The sequence below is a fragment of the Castor canadensis genome, chromosome 10 (assembly GCF_047511655.1).
Source record: "Castor canadensis chromosome 10, mCasCan1.hap1v2, whole genome shotgun sequence".
Classification (NCBI taxonomy): Eukaryota; Metazoa; Chordata; class Mammalia; order Rodentia; family Castoridae; genus Castor; species Castor canadensis.
The window spans coordinates 144,671,263-144,691,142 of record NC_133395.1 but is presented as its reverse complement, the minus strand read 5'-3'; the positions used below and the strand labels follow the sequence as shown (position 1 = coordinate 144,691,142).

Below are 19,880 nucleotides of genomic sequence, written 5' to 3'. Positions count from 1 at the left end.
GCGAAGAAAGAGTAATTGAGGAGGTCAATGTGATAAAAATACATTGTATATGTATATAGAAATATCATAGCCGAACCATTTTTTACAACTAAACAATTTTTAAAAGGTGACAATACTGTACATGCTAACTGTTAAAATAAAATAGCTAGATCTTATTTTCATTTGAATTTAATAAGAAAATTAAGTGAAATAAAAAGTTATTAGCTACATGTTTACCAAAATGTTACCAAAATGCATATTCATTACAAGATCTTCCCAAGATTGTGGAGAAATGAAGAGGCTGGGTGGTCTTTTTCCTTAAATTGCACGTTCACTTAGCACGTAGTTTCTCTGTTAGGAAGAACATGAAGTCACTCACACTTTCGCCCACACCCACACCCGACATACTGCTCCAGGGCTCTGGCTTAGAGCCAAGCTCTGTGATTTACCTTCCTGTGGGCATTTCATCCTCAGTCCTCTTACCTCAGCTTTCCCTTTCTGGGTTCCCTGTTTACTGCTTGGTTGGCAGAGCCCCACCTCATACACAGGAACAACAAGCCCTGTTCAAAGTCACTTTGCCCATGACAGATCAGCGCAGGAGCTGAGGTTCTGACCAGCATCTGCCTGTTCTAGAGACAGTGCTCAGGAGAGCCACAGGAGGACTAAGAGCCTGGACTTGGGTGTTGGCTCTAGAGAAGAGACTCGCTCTGTGTGTGTGTGTATGTGTGTGTGTGTATGTGTGTGTGTGTATATGTGTGTATATGTGTGTGTGTACGTGTATGTGTGTGTATGTGTGTATGTGTATGTATGTGTGTGTGTATGTGTGTATGTGTGTGTGTATGTGTGTGTATATGTGTGTGTATGTGTATGTGTGTGTATGTGTGTATGTGTATGCATGTATGTGTATGTGTGTATGTGTGTGTATGTGTGTATGTGTATGTGTGTATGTGTATGTGTGTATGTGTGTGTATGTGTGTATGTGTGTGGATGTGGATGTGTGTGGATGTGTGTGTGTGGATGTGTGTGGATGTGTATATGTGTATGTGTGTATATGTGTATGTGTGTGTGTACGTGTACATGTACGTGTACGTGGAGGCCACAGGAGGCTGGACAGGACTCACAGCTGCTAACTGACTCAAGGGCTTGGGTCAGGGCTGGACGGGCTTCCCATGGTGCCTCTAACCTGGCCCCAGATATCTGAGGAAGGCATTAGTGATAGAGGCTGCTGGTGCTCTTGGCCTAGATTTTTCCAGAGTCTAAGAACTCAGAAAAGACAGGAAGACAATGAGGAAATCCAATGCTTATATTTTCTTTCCTTAAAAAAGAAAATCCCTACCTCCCCAAATGCTGAGAGGTTTCCTTTCACTTGAAGAAGCAACCCGGAGATGGGCAGTCTGGGTGGGCTACTGTGGTGCTCAATCGTGCCAGTACGCCCCAGGACAATCCTGTTTCCATTCTGCCATCCTGCTCAGGTCAGCTGCCAGGGAAGGGGAAGGAAGGAACCCAAGAGATAAAGGTCCAGTGGCTTCCACCTACTTCTCAGCATGCAGAGGATGTTGGGAAATGTAGTTTTTAAGCCAGTTAAAAGAATTACAGAAGCTTTGTCCTCACAGTTACGGATACTCTTCATCACATCTTTATCTACAGCAATCATAGCCACATTTGTTCATTTACAGACATTTGTTTGAAGGGCCAACCATGGATCAGGCACACAGCTTCTGCCATGTGTCCACTGGTGAAGTGAATACACAAAGACCTGTCCTCCATGGCTTGCTTAGAAAGCACTCACTGTGGGCAAAGTACCTACTATCTACTATTTCCTTTAATTCCCACAGTAGCCCAAGAAAGTCAGCCCCATCACCCTATCTTACAGATGAGTAAACAGAGGCTCTAAGAGTCTGAAATCCGTGTAAGACTCCATGAATGTGTAACACAGCCAGGTTTCAAATGCATGCTGGCCCACTCCACTCCAGAGCTATGACCATTAACAAGGGTTCCACACTAGTGGCTGCATCTTGGAACCTCTCTGGAAGCTTACAATACCCAATTCCTGAGACCTGCTCCCCAGGACTTCCTATTACGTTGGTTGGAGGTAGGGCCCAGGCATCAGTGTGTTTGTGTTACCTTATTTAACCCTCATGACTACTACAGATGGAATTATTTTTGTCTTTATTTAAAATCAAGGAAACCAAGGCCTGGAGGAGTGTTCTCACTTTCCCAAAGTCACACACCAAGTCCACATTGGAACTGGAATGTGTATTTGTGTCTCTGTACATTTTCCAAGGAGCTGTTCTTGGATCCAGGGGAAAAAAAAAGCAGTCTGCAGAAAGTTGGGGGTACTCAGGTCAACCTCACTGCCATGGGCATCTCCATAGGCCTCCCAGGGAATTTGTACATAAGACATGAGAAGCAAGGAGCCAGGTAACAACCAGCTGGTAAAATAACACATGCCAGGGAGTAAGACAGAAGCTCAGCCCCAAGAGGGCAGGGATGGGGCTGGGCCAGGGGTGGGGCCAGAAGAGGGGATGCACGTTTTCCCAGCACAACCAGCTGTGGACTTCCTCCTGCCCAACTAAACCCTGCCTAATTACACATTAGAATGAGTGTTGGACTTCTTATGTTTCCTTCTCTGCATGAGTCTGGACACCTATTACCTTTTTTGTTTGTTTGGTTCTGTTGTTTTGTGCTATTTTGGGGACGAAAGCCAGGGCTCGCACCTACTAGGCAAGTGCTTTACTAGCGAACTCTGTTAACTTGTTCTGAAGTTTATAGCACTTTCCTGTGTAGTTTTCAGTCCTCCCCAGGTCACTCGTGAAATTTTAGACTATAGGTCTTACAGCTTTAGGGTTGTGTATTTCCATTTACTTCAAGTTTCTGATTCTCTCTGGAAATAAGTAATCTTTCATCAATTTTATGTATCAAAGGTGTTACCCTTTGATACATTTATAATAGTCATTTAAAAGTACTGTCTTAAACTCCAAGACTTGGAACAGCAGTGGGTCAGCCTGAAATGATCATATGTTCTTTTGACTTTGGGTCACGGGGTTCCACTGTCTCTCAGGTCTCATAATACATTGCGTAACTTTGCATAAGCTGCACAGGACACCAAAGCATAATTGCATATAGTTTCATTCACAGAAAGCCAGGCCTCTTCCTACCACCAATGGTGAGGATGCAACTGGGCATTCAGACTCCCCATAGAGTGGAGTTAGCTCTGGCGCTGCCTCGGCCTTGGTTTGCTCAGTCTGCAGTGACACCTCAGCCCCCACGCTTCAGCCATGCCTGTACTTTTTCATTTTATTTCTTTTCAAATTCACTTTTAAATCTCACTCACAGTTTGGAACATGAATCTGAGAGTTTAGAAATCATAACATATGAAGTAACACTACCTGGAAACCAGGCACTCCAAGTGATAATGAACTAGGGAAGAGGGTGCCTGTCACACATGTAGAGACGGGTCCCTCAGAGCCACCAGAACACATGGAGGCACCAGGAGTCTCTCACTCCAGACTGGAGGCATTAGAGTGCATGAAATGGCATGGACTAATTTCATTTTAGGGTCAGAATGAGAGGAACTGGATTTGCCTCCATGGCCAGGACCTTTCTGATCCCCCACCAGATGTGGCGAGGGAACTTAAATGTTTGAGCCCAGCTCTTCCCAGATTGCTACAAAATAAACTAAAATCAGTAAATGGGTAAGGTGTCCCACTGGGCATGCCAGGCCCCATGCTCCCCAGCGGGATCTTGTCACCTTCTTTCAGACCCTGAAATTACAGCCTGCAGAGAGATGAGCTAAAGGCACCCCTTACCTAACCCGGAAAGTTCTTCCCAGGTGCACTGAGTCCTCCCTGCCACATCCACCTGGGTAATTGCCCAGTATCCACAGCTGCAGGTCAGTGGGCAGGCGGGGACCTAGGCAGCCTGTGGAAGGATGAAGATGACTGGCAATGTTTTCAGTAGCGGAAGAGGAGACCTCAGCCCTCCCAGTCCTGCCCACCCAGAGGACCAAGGTCAGTGCAGGGCAGTGAGGAAATTTTAATATTAGGTATTTATTTCTCAAGACTCCTAAAATTATTTTTATGGGAAGTATCAATTAATTTTAGATTTGCATTTATTTTTCTGAATTAAATGACTTCCACTGACTATGTCAGAACTGAAGTTACATATAGTGTGTTACACAGAGATTTTAAATACACCTTATTTGTATACAGATTTATCAGGGAAGCGATATTTTCATTTCACATTTTTATCAAGTATGTTTTGTCCTCTTCATAACTCAAACCAAACTATTACTGACATAAGTGACTTCTGTGGATTGAGTTAACTAAAGTTTTAAAGTATTTAGAGGAGGTGCAGCTGTATGTTAAGACCTCATCTCCACAGAGTAACCTCACATTACTGTAGACTATCTACTAGAATTTAATTTCACGAATTACAATTAATGGTGTGAGTCCATAGCCTGTGCTCCACCAGTTAGTAAATGTCAGATGAAGGGCCAAGATGATGAGGTTGCAAGTACATGAAATATTTTTTTAAAGAAGTGAAAATAATGGTTCTCTCTTTTACCAGCCCTAAAATACCTTGAAATATAAATTAGAATGGAATGAAGAAAGAATATTTCAGTCAATTAATCTTTTCTCTATGTCTTATTCATTTAAAAATACCTTTCCAGATTCTGTAATAATGGATATGCATGTAATTCATTTTGTTTGGAGGGAAATTTAGGATGGTCAAATCTCACCCATCTCTGTGCTTAGCTTTCTGATTTCCCAGTTTATTTTCATATGCTTATCATGAACCGATAAATGTTAACCTGTCTCCTTTTTTGTTACTAAGATGCAAAGAATATAGTAAGATGGGAAAGCCAAAGTTGTTTGGAAGAAAACAGACTTGACTCTTGTGTCGTCATTTTTATCACTCTGAAGTGTAGAAGGGATGGGAGGGATACAGTGATGGTGAAATGAGTGATATGATAATGACAGACGAAGTGTTCTTTTCATGTATGTTAAGTCTGCATATGCATTGCTAAGTGTTGGAAAATTCGTGCTATTTATACTTCATCTCGTCCCTGAGAGCTAGGCATGATTTGCTCGTGTTAAAGATGTGAGAACAGATGTGCCTTCCCTTCCTCCTTCACCCTGGAACCTGCACATCTGAAGGGTCACAAGAGCCTGGACATGCAGCGGGGTCTGTGGAGGGGTTTCCTCTTCCTGTCATGCTCTCCCCTTCTGTCCTGACCACTGGCTCATGCCCATTGCCCCAGCACTTGTCACCAGTTTGGGGATATTTGGCGAAAACACATAACATGGGGTTGCCATGGTTTGAGTAACTGCAACATGACATAACGTGTGACATGACTGTTTCCATGATCCACTGATAAGGGGTGTCTTGAACATACCACCTTTCTCCTGAGGGACCCCTGCCTTCACTGTCAGCTCTAACTAATGAGTGCTCAGATTCTTCTTTGCCATTTCTTTTCCATGGATAGACTGTGCTTTTCTGATCTCCCCACTTAACCTTTCCTTCCTCTTTCTATGTGTAGATTCCTCAAGTGTGACATAGTTCAGAAACTCAGGTTATCTTCCCTGTGATTTACATCCTTATTACAGGATGGCAAGTCTTTCTGAGGGCAGCTTGGTTTCAGAATCCTCACTAAGTCCTTATCTGAGGAGTGTGTCTTAGACCCGCCTGCTGCTGGCAGAAGGCTGGTGTTCTTCTCCTGGCCATGTCATACTAGGCAGCAGGGAGCACAATAAGACTTGCTTGGGAATGGACATGCCAGATGGTTTCTGTTAGCTTTCTAATAAAATGATACATAGGTGTAATACACCACATTAACAGAAGCAAAGACAACTTGATCATCTCAATAGATGCAGAAAAAGCCTTTGATAAGATCCAACACCATTTCATGATAAAAGCTCTAAGAAAACTAGGAATAGAAGGAAAGTTCCTCAACATTATAAAAGCTATATATGATAAACCTACAGCCAGCATTATACTTAATGGAGAAAAACTGAAACCATTCCCTCTAAAATCAGGAACCAGACAAGGATGCCCACTATCTCCATTCCTATTCAACATAGTACTGGAATTCCTAGCCAGAGCAAAGAAGAAGGAATAAAAGGAATACAAATAGGTAAAGAAACTGTCAAAATATCCCTATTTGCAGATGACATGATCCTATACCTTAAAGACCCAAAAAACTCTACTCAGAAGCTTCTAGACATCATCAATAGCTACAGCAAGGTAGCAGGATATAAAATCAACATAGAAAAATCATTAGCACTTCTATACACTAACAATGAGCAAACTGAAAAAGAATGTATGAAAACAATTCCATTTACGATAGCCTCAAAAAAATCAAATACCTAGGTGTAAACCTAACAAAAGATGTGAAAGACCTCTACAAGGAAAACTATACACTTCTGAAAAAAGAGATTGAGGAAAACTATAGAAAGTGGAGAGATCTCCCATGCTCATGGATTGGCAGAATCAACATAGTAAAAATGTCGATACTCCCAAAAGTAATCTACATGTTTAATGCAATTCCCATCAAAATTCCAATGACATTCATTAAAGAGATTGAAAAATCTACTGTGAAATTTATATGGAAACACAAGAGGCCACGAATAGCCAAGGCAATACTCAGTCAAAAGAACAATGCAGGAGGTATCACAATACTTGACTTCAAACTATATTACAAAGCAATAACAATAAAAGCAGCATGGTACTGGCACAAAAACAGACATGAAGACCAGTGGAACAGAATAAAGGACCCAGATATGAAGCCACACAACTATAACCAACTTGTCTTTGACAAAGGAGCTAAAAATATACGATGGAGAAATAGCAGCCTCTTCAACAAAAACTGCTGGGAAAACTGGTTAGCAGTCTGCAAAAAACTGAAACTAGATCCATGTATATCACCCTATACCAAGATTAACTCAAAATGGGTCAAGGATCTTAATATCAGACCCCAAACTCTAAAGTTGATACAGGAAAGAGTAGGAAATACTCTGGAGTTAGTAGGTATAGGTAAAAACTTTCTCAACGAAACCCCAGCAGCACAGCAACGAAGAGATAGCATAGATAAATGGGACCTCATAAAACTAAAAAGCTTCTGTTCATCAAAAGAAATGGTCTTTAAACTGAAGAGAACACCCACAGAGTGGAAGAAAATATTTGTCAGCTACACATCAGACAAAGGACTGATAACCAGAATATACAGGGAACTTAAAAAACTATATTCTCCCAAAACTAATGAACCAATAAAGAAATAGGCAAGTGAATTAAACAGAACTTTCTCAAAAGAAGAAATTCAAATGGCCAAAAAACACATGAAAAAATGCTCACCATCTCTAGCAATAAAGGAAATGCAAATTAAAACCACACTAAGATTCCACCTCACCCCTGTTAGAATAGCCATCATTAGCAACACCACCAACAACAGGTGTTGGCGAGGATGCAGGGAAAAAGGAACCCTCTTACACTGTTGGTGGGAATGTAAACTAGTACAACCACTCTGGAAAAAAATTTGGAGGCTACTTAAAAAGCTAGACATTGATCTACCATTTGATCCAGCAATACCACTCGGGGATATACCGAAAAGACTGTGACACAGGTTACTCCAGAGGCACCTGCACACCCATGTTTATTGTGGCACTATTCACAATAGCCAAGTTATGGAAACAGCCAAGATGTCCCACCACTGATGAATGGATTAAGAAAATGTGGTATCTGTACACAATGGAATTTTATGCAGCCATGAAGAAGAATGAAATCTTATCATTCACTGGTAAATGGATGGAACTGGAGAACATCATCCTGAGTGAGGTTAGCCAGGCCCAGAACCAAAAATCGTTATGTCCTCCCTCATATGCAGACATTAGATCAAGGGCAAACACAACAAGGGGATTGGACTTGATCACATGATGAGGCAAGAGCACACAAGGGAGGTATCAGGATAGGCAAGAAACTCAAAACAAACAAGATAGCATTTGTTGCCCTCAATGCAAAGAAACTAATGCAGAAACTTTAAAGCAACAGAGGCCAATAGGAGAAGGGGACCAGGAACTAGAGAAAAGGTTAGTTTGAGAAGAATTAATTTAGAATGTGACACATATGTACAGGAAAGCAATGCAAGTCAACTCCCTGTATAGCTATCCTTATCTCAACTGGCAAAAACCTTTGGTCCTTCCTATTATTGCTTATACTCTCTCTTCAACAAAATTAGAGATAAGGGCAAAAAAGTTTCTGCCTGGTAGCAAGGGGGTAGCCTGGGAGAGGGAGGGGGCAGGAGGGTAAAGGAGAGGATGGGGGAAGGGGGAGAAATGACCCAAACATTGTATGCACATATGAATAAAAGAATAAAAAAGTTAAAGAAAGCTGGGCACCAGTGGCTCACACCTATAATCCTAGCTACTGAGATTGGGAAGATAAATCTCCTGGGGAGGGAGTTTTTGCAAGACCCCATGTCAACAGAAAAAGGCTGGGCCTGTGGTGCATACCTGCTAATGTACCTGATAATATTTGTGAACTGGCCTTGATTTACTTAGGCTAGTTTATTCTGGTATGAAAATAACAAATATGTAAGATGTGAAGCTACATTGGGGGATCCAAAGAAAGTCTTAAAGCACTTCCAGAGTTCTTTCCACAGAGAGGGCTAATATTCAGACAATCAGGGAATTCTTTATCCTCTCTTACACACTGACTGCATTAAGCCTGTCAAGCCACATGCATGAGGAACTGTGTAATGGAAAAACTAAGAGCCAACATTCCTGTAGAGACCTTCTGTGCAAGAAACCCTTTCATATTTGGTATGTATGTGTTAGCTTCTTTCACATGTAATATCTCTAGGAAAGAGGTAATTTGGTTGTCCATATTTCATAGAAAAGATGACCAGAGTTCAGCATCATAATCTGCTCAAGGTCACACTTGTACTAAATGGCAGAGCACAAGTGTAAATCCATGAAATCTGTCTTTAGAATCCACCATTTTCAACATTTGCTCAAATAACATTTAAAATCTTTAGTCTGGTGATGAATAAGCCAGAACAATAATAGCACTAAAAAATATATCTATGTGTACATCTAATCCATTGAGGACAGTACTTGTAAGTTTTTGATTCTCCACTTTTTATATAATGTTCCCATTCAGAATTAACAAAAACTGTACAGCTTTTATGATGCACCTGACAATCAAGATGACAAAAGATGAAAAACAAATTATACATTACCCCTGAAAACTTAATAACAGGGAAAGGTTTTCTACAATATCTGATAACTTTTAATACACAGGAAAGCTTAGGCACTGAGGGAGCCCAGCAGTGGGCACACAATCCAGCCGTGACTGGGAAGTGATGAGGTCAGCTTCTGGAAGGTCCCAGGGAGACTCGAGTAGTGAAAATGAAAATGCTGCATGAGGATGACTTCACATATTCTCCTGATGGCAATAATGTCGTATGAGATTAATGAAGGTATTAATATTGACAATAGAGAAAGTTTCTTGCTCTTCCCCTCAGATATTTCCTGTGTGATTCCTTGCCCCAGAAGATAAAAAAACCAAACCACCACATGGCATTATCAACATAAGAAACCCCTTTTCCTCTGAGGTTGGCACTGGGGTCAACACCATTCTCTTCTCTACCACATCCCATTCCTTCCTGAGCACAGGCCCAAGCCCACTGACCTGATCACCATCAGCCTCTTGGCTCACCTAGGGATGTTGATAATCATGGGGTTCATATCTACAGATGCTTTTGTGTACCAGGGTCTTTGGGATGTAAGTCATTTTTCTACTTGCACAAGTTTTTGAGGGGCCTGTCCATTTGTGCCACCTGCCTGCTGAGTGTCCTCCAGGCCATCACTCTCAACCCAGAAGCTCCTGTTTGGCAAAGCTCAAACATAAATCCCTGTATCACAGCCTGTGTTCCCTTCTTTTCCTATGGGTCTTCTGTAATGGCCTTCAGTGCTCACTTCTCATTCTCTGCTGTTGACAACTCCAATTTCACTACATATGGTCTAATATTTGTCACTGAATCCTGCACTGTCTTACCATGAGTTACTTATTAGGCATGTTTTGGGAAGTCCTCCTTAGGGGGCTCATGGCCCTCTCCAGTGGCTATATGGCGACTCTCTTGTGCAGGCATAGGAGGCAGTCCTGGCTTCTGCACATCACCAGCCTTTCTGCAAAAGCCTCCCCAGAACTAAGGGTCACCTGGACCACTCTGCTGCTCTTGGGTTTCTCTGTGGTCATGTATCGTGTGGACCACGTCGTCTCCTCCTCAAGAATTATATGGAACAATGACCCAATTCGCCACTGTAACCAGATGATGGTGGCCAAAGCTATGCCACCATCCATCCTTTGTTGTTAATCAGTACTGAAAAATGAATTCTTACCTTTTTGAAATCAACTTCGGGGAGAACCTGTTTAATTACTGAGTGACAGACAGGTCTTCTTAATGGGCTAATGCAAAGCTTTGCAGGCATGTGCCCCCTGTGTTAAACAACTAATGGAAATAAGATTTGTTAAACTTATTTACTTTGAAACACGTATATAAGAAACACAATAGATATTTGTGCCATGAGTCTTTCTGAGATAACACAAGTGCTTACATTTCTGCTTAAAGTCAGATGCGACTCTCACCTTCATTGCCTGAGCTAGTCCAAACGCCTACCAATGCATGAGAGTGTACAGTACTTCTTAATAAGTCAGTACTCTCACTGGTCTTTATTTTGCCTAGATAAATATGTAAACATTTATTAGCATAAATTTCTGTATCATCTATCAACTGTATTTTTAGTGGTATGCCAAAAAAGAACTGAATGCATAGATTCAAATTTTTATGTGTACATCAATGCTTTTAGTAACATTATTTACAATGACCAAGAGTGGAAACAATTCAGTGTTCATAAGCAGATGAATCCATAAACCAAATGTGGCCTGTACATGGAATATTATTCAGCCTTAAACAGGAGGGATATTTTGTCTCATGGTTTACCACAGATAAGTCTTGAAGATATTATTTCAAGAAAACTGTTAGTCATAAAAGAACAAACATTGTGTGAATATGCATGTAGAAGGTAGAACTTAAAGTAGTATAATTTATAGAGACAGAAAATAGGATGGCAGCTGCCAGGAGCTGAGGAAGGAGGGCCATGGGGAATACTTGTTTGGTGGCTGCAGGTAGAGTGCAGGAAGAAGTAAAATCACTAGAGGTGGCTGGTGACTTTTGTCTCACAACAATATGAATGGGATTAATGCTTCTGACCTGTACTCTTAAAAATTGTTAAAATGTTAAATTTTATGTTATGTATACTTTGCCATAATAAAAAGTTTCCTATGACCTTTATTATGTTAAGTGAAAGAAGTCAGACACAGAAAGACAAATACCACATGTTTGCACTCATTTGTGGAAAACAATAAGTCAACCTTGTAGAAGACAGAATGGAACAGTAGTCACTAGAGACTAGGGAGGTCCGGGGGGCTGGGAGGGGTCCTGGAAACAAGTTCAATAAGGAGCACCAAACACAGCAAGGAGGAATCACTTCTAGTTCTTCAGCATGACAGGGTGACTACTGGGTAAAAGGACCTATGATATCATTTCAAAATGACTATAAAGAGTATAAAATTCCCAACATAAAATAGTTAATGGCCAGGTACAGTGGCTCACACCTGTAATTCTAGCTACTTGGGAGGCAGAGGTCAGGAGGATTGCAGTTCAGGCAAAAAGTTTACAAGACCCCATCTCAATCAATAAAACCTAGACATGGTGGTGTGCCTGTCATCCCAGCTATGTGGGAAGCACATAAATCGGAGGATCATAGTCCAGGTCAGCCCAGGCTTAAATGTGAGACCTATTCAAAAAATAAGTAAAGAAAAAGGTTTGTGGATGTCACTCATGTGGTACAGCACCTGTCAAACAAGTGTAAGGTCCTGCATTTGGTGGCCACAAAATAGTAATTATTATAGTAACATGTTATTATTATTAATGGTTGTAGAGAAGAGACAGAAATGCCTATTGTTCAGGGCCTACAGAATATGCAATTTCCTCAGCCTCCCCTCTCCCATGGAATATTTAACTTCTGGGAGGAGTATGAAAGCACTGAGACCAACAGGCAGGTGCCTGGATTCCTCACCTCTCCCCTGCCAGTGAAGAACTCAGGGCTCTATTTGTTCCCTCCACACTCTGATACATCCAGGAAACATCCCCAGCCTGAGATGCTTGCTGCCTCTGGGGTGCACAAACTGGGGTGGCTTGTGAAGTGGGAGCTTGTCCAGCCCACAGGCTGCAAAGCTCCTTATGACCAACAGTAGCTCCAGAAACACAAAGAAAGGAAACTTCTAAAGTAGAAGCAGCCCAGAAGTAGATAACTGGCCCACCTGATCCCAAATAATAGCATCAAGATGCACAACAATAATAAGAGAGTCCAGCTAGCTTTTTGCTGAGTGATGCTAGAGTTTGGTGCCAGAGTCCTCAAACCATGGTCAAATGTTTGGATACTAAGTTATACTAACATTCCAGTGGTGACAACTGTACGTCAACCATGCCACTTCATAGTCCAACCTAAACATTGAGAATAATTCAACTGAAAGACTACAGGTGATTAAAACCTCCAACCAATGATTTCACCTCAGATACATAAATCCCAACACAGAAACACAATAAATATGAAAAAAGGCAACATAACTTCCCCCAAAAGTCAATTCTAAAATAAGAGATTCTAATGAGATGGAATAGATGAAGTTTCAAAGAATTCAAAAGAATATTCAATAAAATTAAAGCGGATACAGATAAATGCTTGAATTTTAAAAACCTCAAATAAAGGACTGAATGAAATGAAGAAGATAAGGCAGGATATGGAAAAAGAACTCAATAAAGATACACAAATCCTGAAAAATCAAAAATCAGGATCATGCTTAATTGCAGTATTATTCACAATGGCCAAGCTATGCAAGCAGCCTGGGGGGCCTATCAACTGATGAGTGGATAAATAAAACATAGTCTATATACACAATGGAGTGTTACCCAGCCAGAATGAAGAATGGAATTATGTCACTTACAGGAAAATGGATAGAGCTGGAGATCATCATGTTAAGCAAAATAAGTCAGACTCACAAAGTCAAATAGCAGAGATCCAAGATTGCAGATAGCTGAGCAAAGCAGAAACCCTGAGCTCCATGATTTCAGAAAAATACTTCTGATTTCAGTGTGGCTAGACTTGGGTAATTCTGATTTTTTTTTTTTTTTAGCCAACTGAGTCAACACCAACATATAGGGTGCACATAAAATTCAACAAACAAGACTCCTAAAAACAGCTTTTAGTTGCACATAACATCTGAGGAAGTGCCAGCACAGGCTGGGTTGGCACAGCCACCAATCTGCCTCAAGGAAGTCACCAGCTGTTTTTCTTTCTTTCTTTTTTTTTGTTTCTCTTTTCTTTCTTTCTTTTTCTTGAAAGAAGCAAAGGACTGCAGAACAAGCTAAACTTGACTCTGCAATGTACTAGGTCCTATCATGTGGACACAACTCTGCCTGAGTGACCCAAAAACCCCAACAGATGAGCACCAGAGAACACCCAGTCTTGAGGGAACCACATAGTCCAGCACCACTGGTGGGCAGAATGCACCCTCCCTGAGCAAAACTGAACACCATAGATGGAGAACATAATTCACCTCTGACTGGTGGGAGTGAGGCAAAATGCAGAACCAACCTCCCAAGCAAGGGCAGGTCAGAACACTGAGCTTAACTCAAGGGTGGAACACAATGCTAAGTTGTCCTACCTTATTGAGGGAGGGGCTGACCTGCCAGAGCCAAAGCAGTGTGGAACAACACAGCCACAAGCCTGGTTAAGTCAGAAACATATTAGATCACCTTGGGAAATCTGGTAGTAAGCTGAAAAGTGAGTGAACATAGAGGCCAATTGCAACTTGCCCTGTAGGCAGAAGGGATCAGCAACTGCTCACAAACCAGGCTCTTGGCCAGACCACTTCAGAGATCCCACCTACACCAGACAGCCCAGCACACCAAGAAAGCACTGGGTTCAAACACCCTGAGCCGACTTCCCCCAAAGCTGTCTGACAAAGAGTGCCAACACCCATGCCATATAGCCTAGCTACCAACCCTGAGAAGGGACAAGGACACTGAGAAAGCCCTATCAATAGCACCAGCACCTGGATTTGAAGTCAAAGGAATAAGTCCAGAGCTTTCAGTGAACTGATTTCTTTATTCCCTCCCCTTTTTTATTTAGTATTTTTAATTTTATTACTATTAATCTCTTATCTGTATTCTTACTCTCTTCATTTTCTCTCCTTTTTTGTGCTATAACCCATTATGACCTATCTCCCTCCTCCTCTCTGTCCAAATATCAATCTACTTAGCCCTCTCTTATCCCACTTTCCTTTCTCTCCCCCAACTATATTTTCTGCTCTTTTCTTCCACTCTCTCATCCTTTCTTCACCTTCCCCTACCTTTTACCCCACTCCCCCCACTGCCTCCACACCCACCACTCACTGAATAGTCTACTATTCCAACTCTACACATTACCTCCATCTGTCCTATCCCTCTGCAATCCCTTACAAAAGCACTGTGCCCCACAACAACCAAACTGCACTTTAACACACACTGGGGCCTTACTGCCCTATAACCCACACATCACACCCTTCCCTCCCTTACCCCATCCTCTCTGTTGCCCCCCAGCACTATCTTTTTAATTACCTAAGTATCTATCTCTATCCAAACAACCACTATCCCCTCCTTCAATTCCCATTGTTTATAGATAATGCCACCAAAGTGTTCTCTATATATTATATAAATAAGTGGTCTGGCATTGAATCTGTGAATTTGTTATTGCTAAATTATACCTCAGGTCAAGGAACAGAAATAGCGCATTAACCTAGCTAACAACTAAGCCAGTTGCAGCACAGTCAAGGGACAGATAACAGGTAATTAAAACCCCCCCAACTAGCCAATGAATAACACAGGAGCAATGCACAAAACAGATACACAGGGAGGAGAAGAAGACAAGGGAATAAAACCCCTCAAAAGTCTAACAATAGTTTAATAGAGGATTTAGTGGAAAATGAAGGAAATGACTACCCACTTGCTGACTCCAGTAGAATGGTGATAAGTATGTCCAATGACTTTGATGAGAACCTCAAAGCGATGATCAAAGGGGAAATCAAAAGTGGTCTCGAGGGGATTCCAAGATGGCGGCTAGAGGGAGGAAGCAGAAAGTGAGCCTCCTATAGTAAAATCTTGGAGAGACACTGGAGACACACTGCGCAGACATAATCACTGAGAAGAGGCATAACTTTGACCCTTCCACACCTCCACCAGTGCAGAGAATCTCCACTTCACGTTAAATGGAGAAACCAGGAGGGCCCCCGGGCCACCAGTCACCAGCACCCAGAAGGCTTGGGAAGATGCGGACCATGTGAGCTTCGCAGTACCGTGGTACTCCCACAGACAAGCCTGGGCCAGAGCAGCATAGCCCCCTGGACAGACCAACCCCCACCCAGGGAAAAAAGAGAAACTGAGTAATAAGCAATAAGAGCAATAAAGACAGCGGGAAAGAGGGTCGGGTGCACTGAGCGCCGAAGATTGGGGGAAGGGAATCCTTCCCGGGACTGTAAATAAACAAGCCGGGCGGGAAGGAGAGGCTCTGATGGGAACGGGGGCGTGCCCAGCAACCAGGAGCGGGAAAGCTGGTGAGAGTGGCAGAGGGAGGAAAACTCCACAGGAGAGCAGGGAAGACCCACTTCCCATGTGAACTGTAAACAAACATAGCGGCTGGCAGGAGCAGCAGCACCGCCCAGTAATCAGGAGCAGGAAAGCTTGTGAAAGTGGCGGTGGGAAGAGAACTGCACAGGAGAGGGGGGAAGACCCACCTCCAACATGAACTGTAAATAAACACGCAGGCCCGAGAATGCGGGTGCAGTGTCACCTTTCCCAGTGTGCTTGGAAAGGGGAAAGCTTGTAGCAGAGGCTCCCACACAGGAGAATTCTGAGTAAACAAAGTCTGCGGGGCCAGGTGAGTGTTCAGCTCACCCCACAGATCTGCATAAATAAAGCCTCCAGCAACAGCAGGCTGACAGCAGCAGGCAGGCAAGCCACAGCTGCAGATACCACTCTCAGAACTGTCTCCAGACTCTTTTTTTTTCTTTGTCTCCCTACCTTTGATGAGAGAACAACCGAATTACAACTGCAAGCTGAAAAACTTACTAAAACTTCATTGCATTTGAACTTGGGACACTTGGTGGGGTTTTTTATTGTGCATGTCTGTGTAGTTTTGTTCTACTTTATGCGTCCCCTTTGATGAGACAACTACAGAACAACATCTGAGGCACCATCTCCAGGATTGGAGACTGAGATGGACACCCAAATTATTAAGACTGAAACTTCATTGCATTTCAACTTGGAGGTTTTTTGGTTTTTGGTTTTTTAAATTTTTTTATTTTTTTCATTTTATTTTAATACATTTTTATATATAGACTTTTCTTTCATTTACTTATTTTTTATTTTTATTCTTATCATTTTTTTATTTTTGATTTTCAATCCTCTCTCTGTCTCTCTAATATCTGTTCAGTTTACTGATGATTAGTACACTAAAGCTCCCTGTTTATACCTTTGAAAACTTCTTGTCTGATACCTTGTTCTGTTTTCTCCTTCCAGTCTGTGTATTTGTTTTTCCCATTTCTTTAACTTCTTGCTTTCCATCTCCTCTCACCCTTCCATTCTAAATATTACCATTGTTATTATTACAAGCTAGAAAATATGTAATTGCACACAGTGCAGGGACAGTAACAACAACAAAGACAATAACGGGAAGAAAGAAAAAAACAGGGAAACCAGTTTCCCCACAGCAAAAAATTAGTACAGGAACCAGAGGGAATGAAGAAAACAGGTACTCAGATCCAGACTCCAACAAAAAGAAGATAAACTATGCCAAAGGACCCAATGAAGCCCACAAGAATAATTTAAAAGAAGTACTACAGGTACTCAATGAGAATTTTATAGAGATGATACTGGATAGAGTCAACCAAAATGTACACGAGACACTCAAGAAATTCCAAGACAACAAAAATAGAGAATTTGAAAAAGCAAAAGAAGAAATAAAGGAAACCATAGAAGCACTGTATAAACACCAAGTGAAAGAGAGAACACAATTAATAAAGAGATAAATGAACTCAGGACAAAAACAGACAACATTAAAGAGGAAACCAGACAGGATATGGAAAACCTCAGAAAAAAGAATGAAACAGAATTGCAAAACAAAACGGAAGGCCAATCCAGCAGAATAGAACAAACAGAAGACAGAATCTCAGAACTTGAAGATGAAATGGTAATTAAAGGAAAAACTGAAGAACTATTAATTAAACAACTCAAAACCTGTGAAAAGAAAATGCAAGAAATCACCAACTCCATCAAAAGACCAAACTTCAGAATCATGGGCATCGAACAAGGAGAAGAGATGCAAGCGAAGGGAATGCATAATATATTCAACAAAATAATAACGGAAAATTTCCCAAATCTAGAGAAAGATATTCCCATACAGATGCAAGGGGACTCCAGGACACCAAACAGACCAGATCAAAATAGAACTACTCCACGACATATCATCATTAAAACAACAAGTTCAGAAACTAAGGAAAGAATATTGAAGGCTGTAAGAGAGAAAAAACAAGTAACATACAAAGGTAAACCCATCAAAATCACAGCAGACTTCTCAACAGAAACATTAAAAGCAAGAAAAGCGTGGGGTGAGATCTTCCAGGCACTGAATGAAAATAACTTCAACCCCAGGATACTCTACCCAGCAAAACTATCATTCAAAATAGATGAGCAATAAAAGTCTTCCATGATAAGCAGAAACTAAAACAATAAGTGACCACAAAGCCACCACTACAAAGGATTCTTCAAGGGATTCTGCACGCAGAAAGTGAAACCCAACTTAACCATGAAAAGACAGGCAGCACCAAACCACAGGAAAAGAAAAAGCAAGACAGTAGAGAGTAACCTCAACTTAGGTACACACAATCAAACCTTCAAACAACTAAGACAACTAAATGACAGGAATCACCACACACCTATCAGTACTAACGCTTAATGTTAACAGACTTAATTCACCCATCAAAAGGCACCCTTCGACGAAATGGATTAAAAAGGAAGATTCAACAATTTGTTGCTTACAGGAGACCCATCTCACCGACAGAAATAAGCATAGGCTAAGGATGAAAGGCTGGAAGAAGATTTACCAAGCCAATGGCTCCCGAAAACAGGCAGGAGTAGCAATACTTATCTCTGACAAAGTAGACTTCAAGCCTACATTGATCAAATGAGATAAAGAAGGACATTCCATACTAATAAAAGGGGAAATAGAACAAAAGGAAATAATAATTATCAACCTGTAAGCACCCAAAATCAACGAACCCAATTTCATCAAACATACCCTGAAAGACCTAAAAGCATATATAAATGCCAACACAGTGGTTGTGGGAGACTTTAACACCCCATTATCATCAATAGATAGGTCATCGAAACAAAAACTCAATAAAGAAATCCAAGATTTAAAATATGCAATAGATCAAATGGACCTAGTAGATGTCTACAGAACATTTCATCCAACTTCTACACAATATACATTCTTCTCAGCAGCCCATGGAACCTTCTCCAAAATAGATCATATCCTAGGGCACAAAGCAAGCCTCAGCAAATATAAGAAAATAGAAATTATACCGTGCATACTATCTGATCACAATGCAATAAAACTAGAACTCAACAACAAAAGTAAAGACAAAAAACATGCAAACAGCTGGAAACTAAATAACTCATTACTTAATGAACAATGGATCATTGATGAAATAAAAGAGGAAATTAAAAAGTTACTGGAAGTCAATGAAAATGAAAACACAAGCTACTGGAACCTATGGGACACAGCAAAGGCAGTCCTGAGAGGAAAGTTTATAGCCATGACTGCATATATTAAAAAGACTGAAAGATCCCAAATCAATGACCTAATGATACATCTCAAACTCCTAAGAAAACAAGAACAACCAAATCCCAAAACAGATAAAAGGAGAGCTGAAATCAACGAAATAGAAACCAAAAAAACCATACAAAGAATTAATGAAACAAAAAGTTGGTTCTTTGAAAACATAAACAAGATAGATAGACCCCTGTCAAACCTGACTAAAATGAGGAGAGAAAAAACCCAAATTAGTAGAATTAGGAATGCAAAAGGGGAGATAACAACAAACACATGGAAGTCCAGGAAATCATCAGAGACTACTTCGAGAACCTATATTCAAATAAATTTGAAAATCTAAAAGAAATGGACAGATTTCTAGATACATATGATCATCCAAAACTGAACCAAGAGGAAATTAATCACCTGAATAGATCTATAACACAAAATGAAATTGAAGCAGCAATCAAGAGTCTCCCCAAAAAGAAAAGTCCAGGACCTGATGGATTCTCTGCTGAATTCTATCAGACCTTTAAAGAAGAACTGATACCAACCCTCCTTAAACTGTTCCATGAAATAGAAAGGGAAGGAAAATGATAAAAAGCTCTAAGAAAACTAGGAATAGAAGGAAAGTTCCTCAACATTATAAAAGCTATATATGACAAACCTACAGCCAGCATTATACTTAACGGAGAAAAACTGAAACCATTCCCTCTAAAATCAGGAACCAGACAAGGATGCCCACTATCTCCATTCCTATTCAACATAGTACTGGAATTCCTAGCCAGAGCAATTAGGCAAGAAGAAGGAATAAAAGGAATACAAATAGGTAAAGAAACTGTCAAAATATCCCTATTTGCAGACGACATGATCCTATACCTTAAAGACCCAAAAAACTCTACTCAGAAGCTTCTAGACATCATCAATAGCTATAGC

The 19,880-nt window shown here is 41.0% G+C and overlaps 1 pseudogene; it reads left to right on the top strand.

Moving 5' to 3' along the window:
- The first annotated feature begins 9,432 nt into the window (after positions 1-9,432).
- On the top strand, positions 9,433-10,422 carry LOC109679076 (vomeronasal type-1 receptor 90-like; annotated as a pseudogene).
- The last annotated feature ends 9,458 nt before the right edge of the window (positions 10,423-19,880 follow it).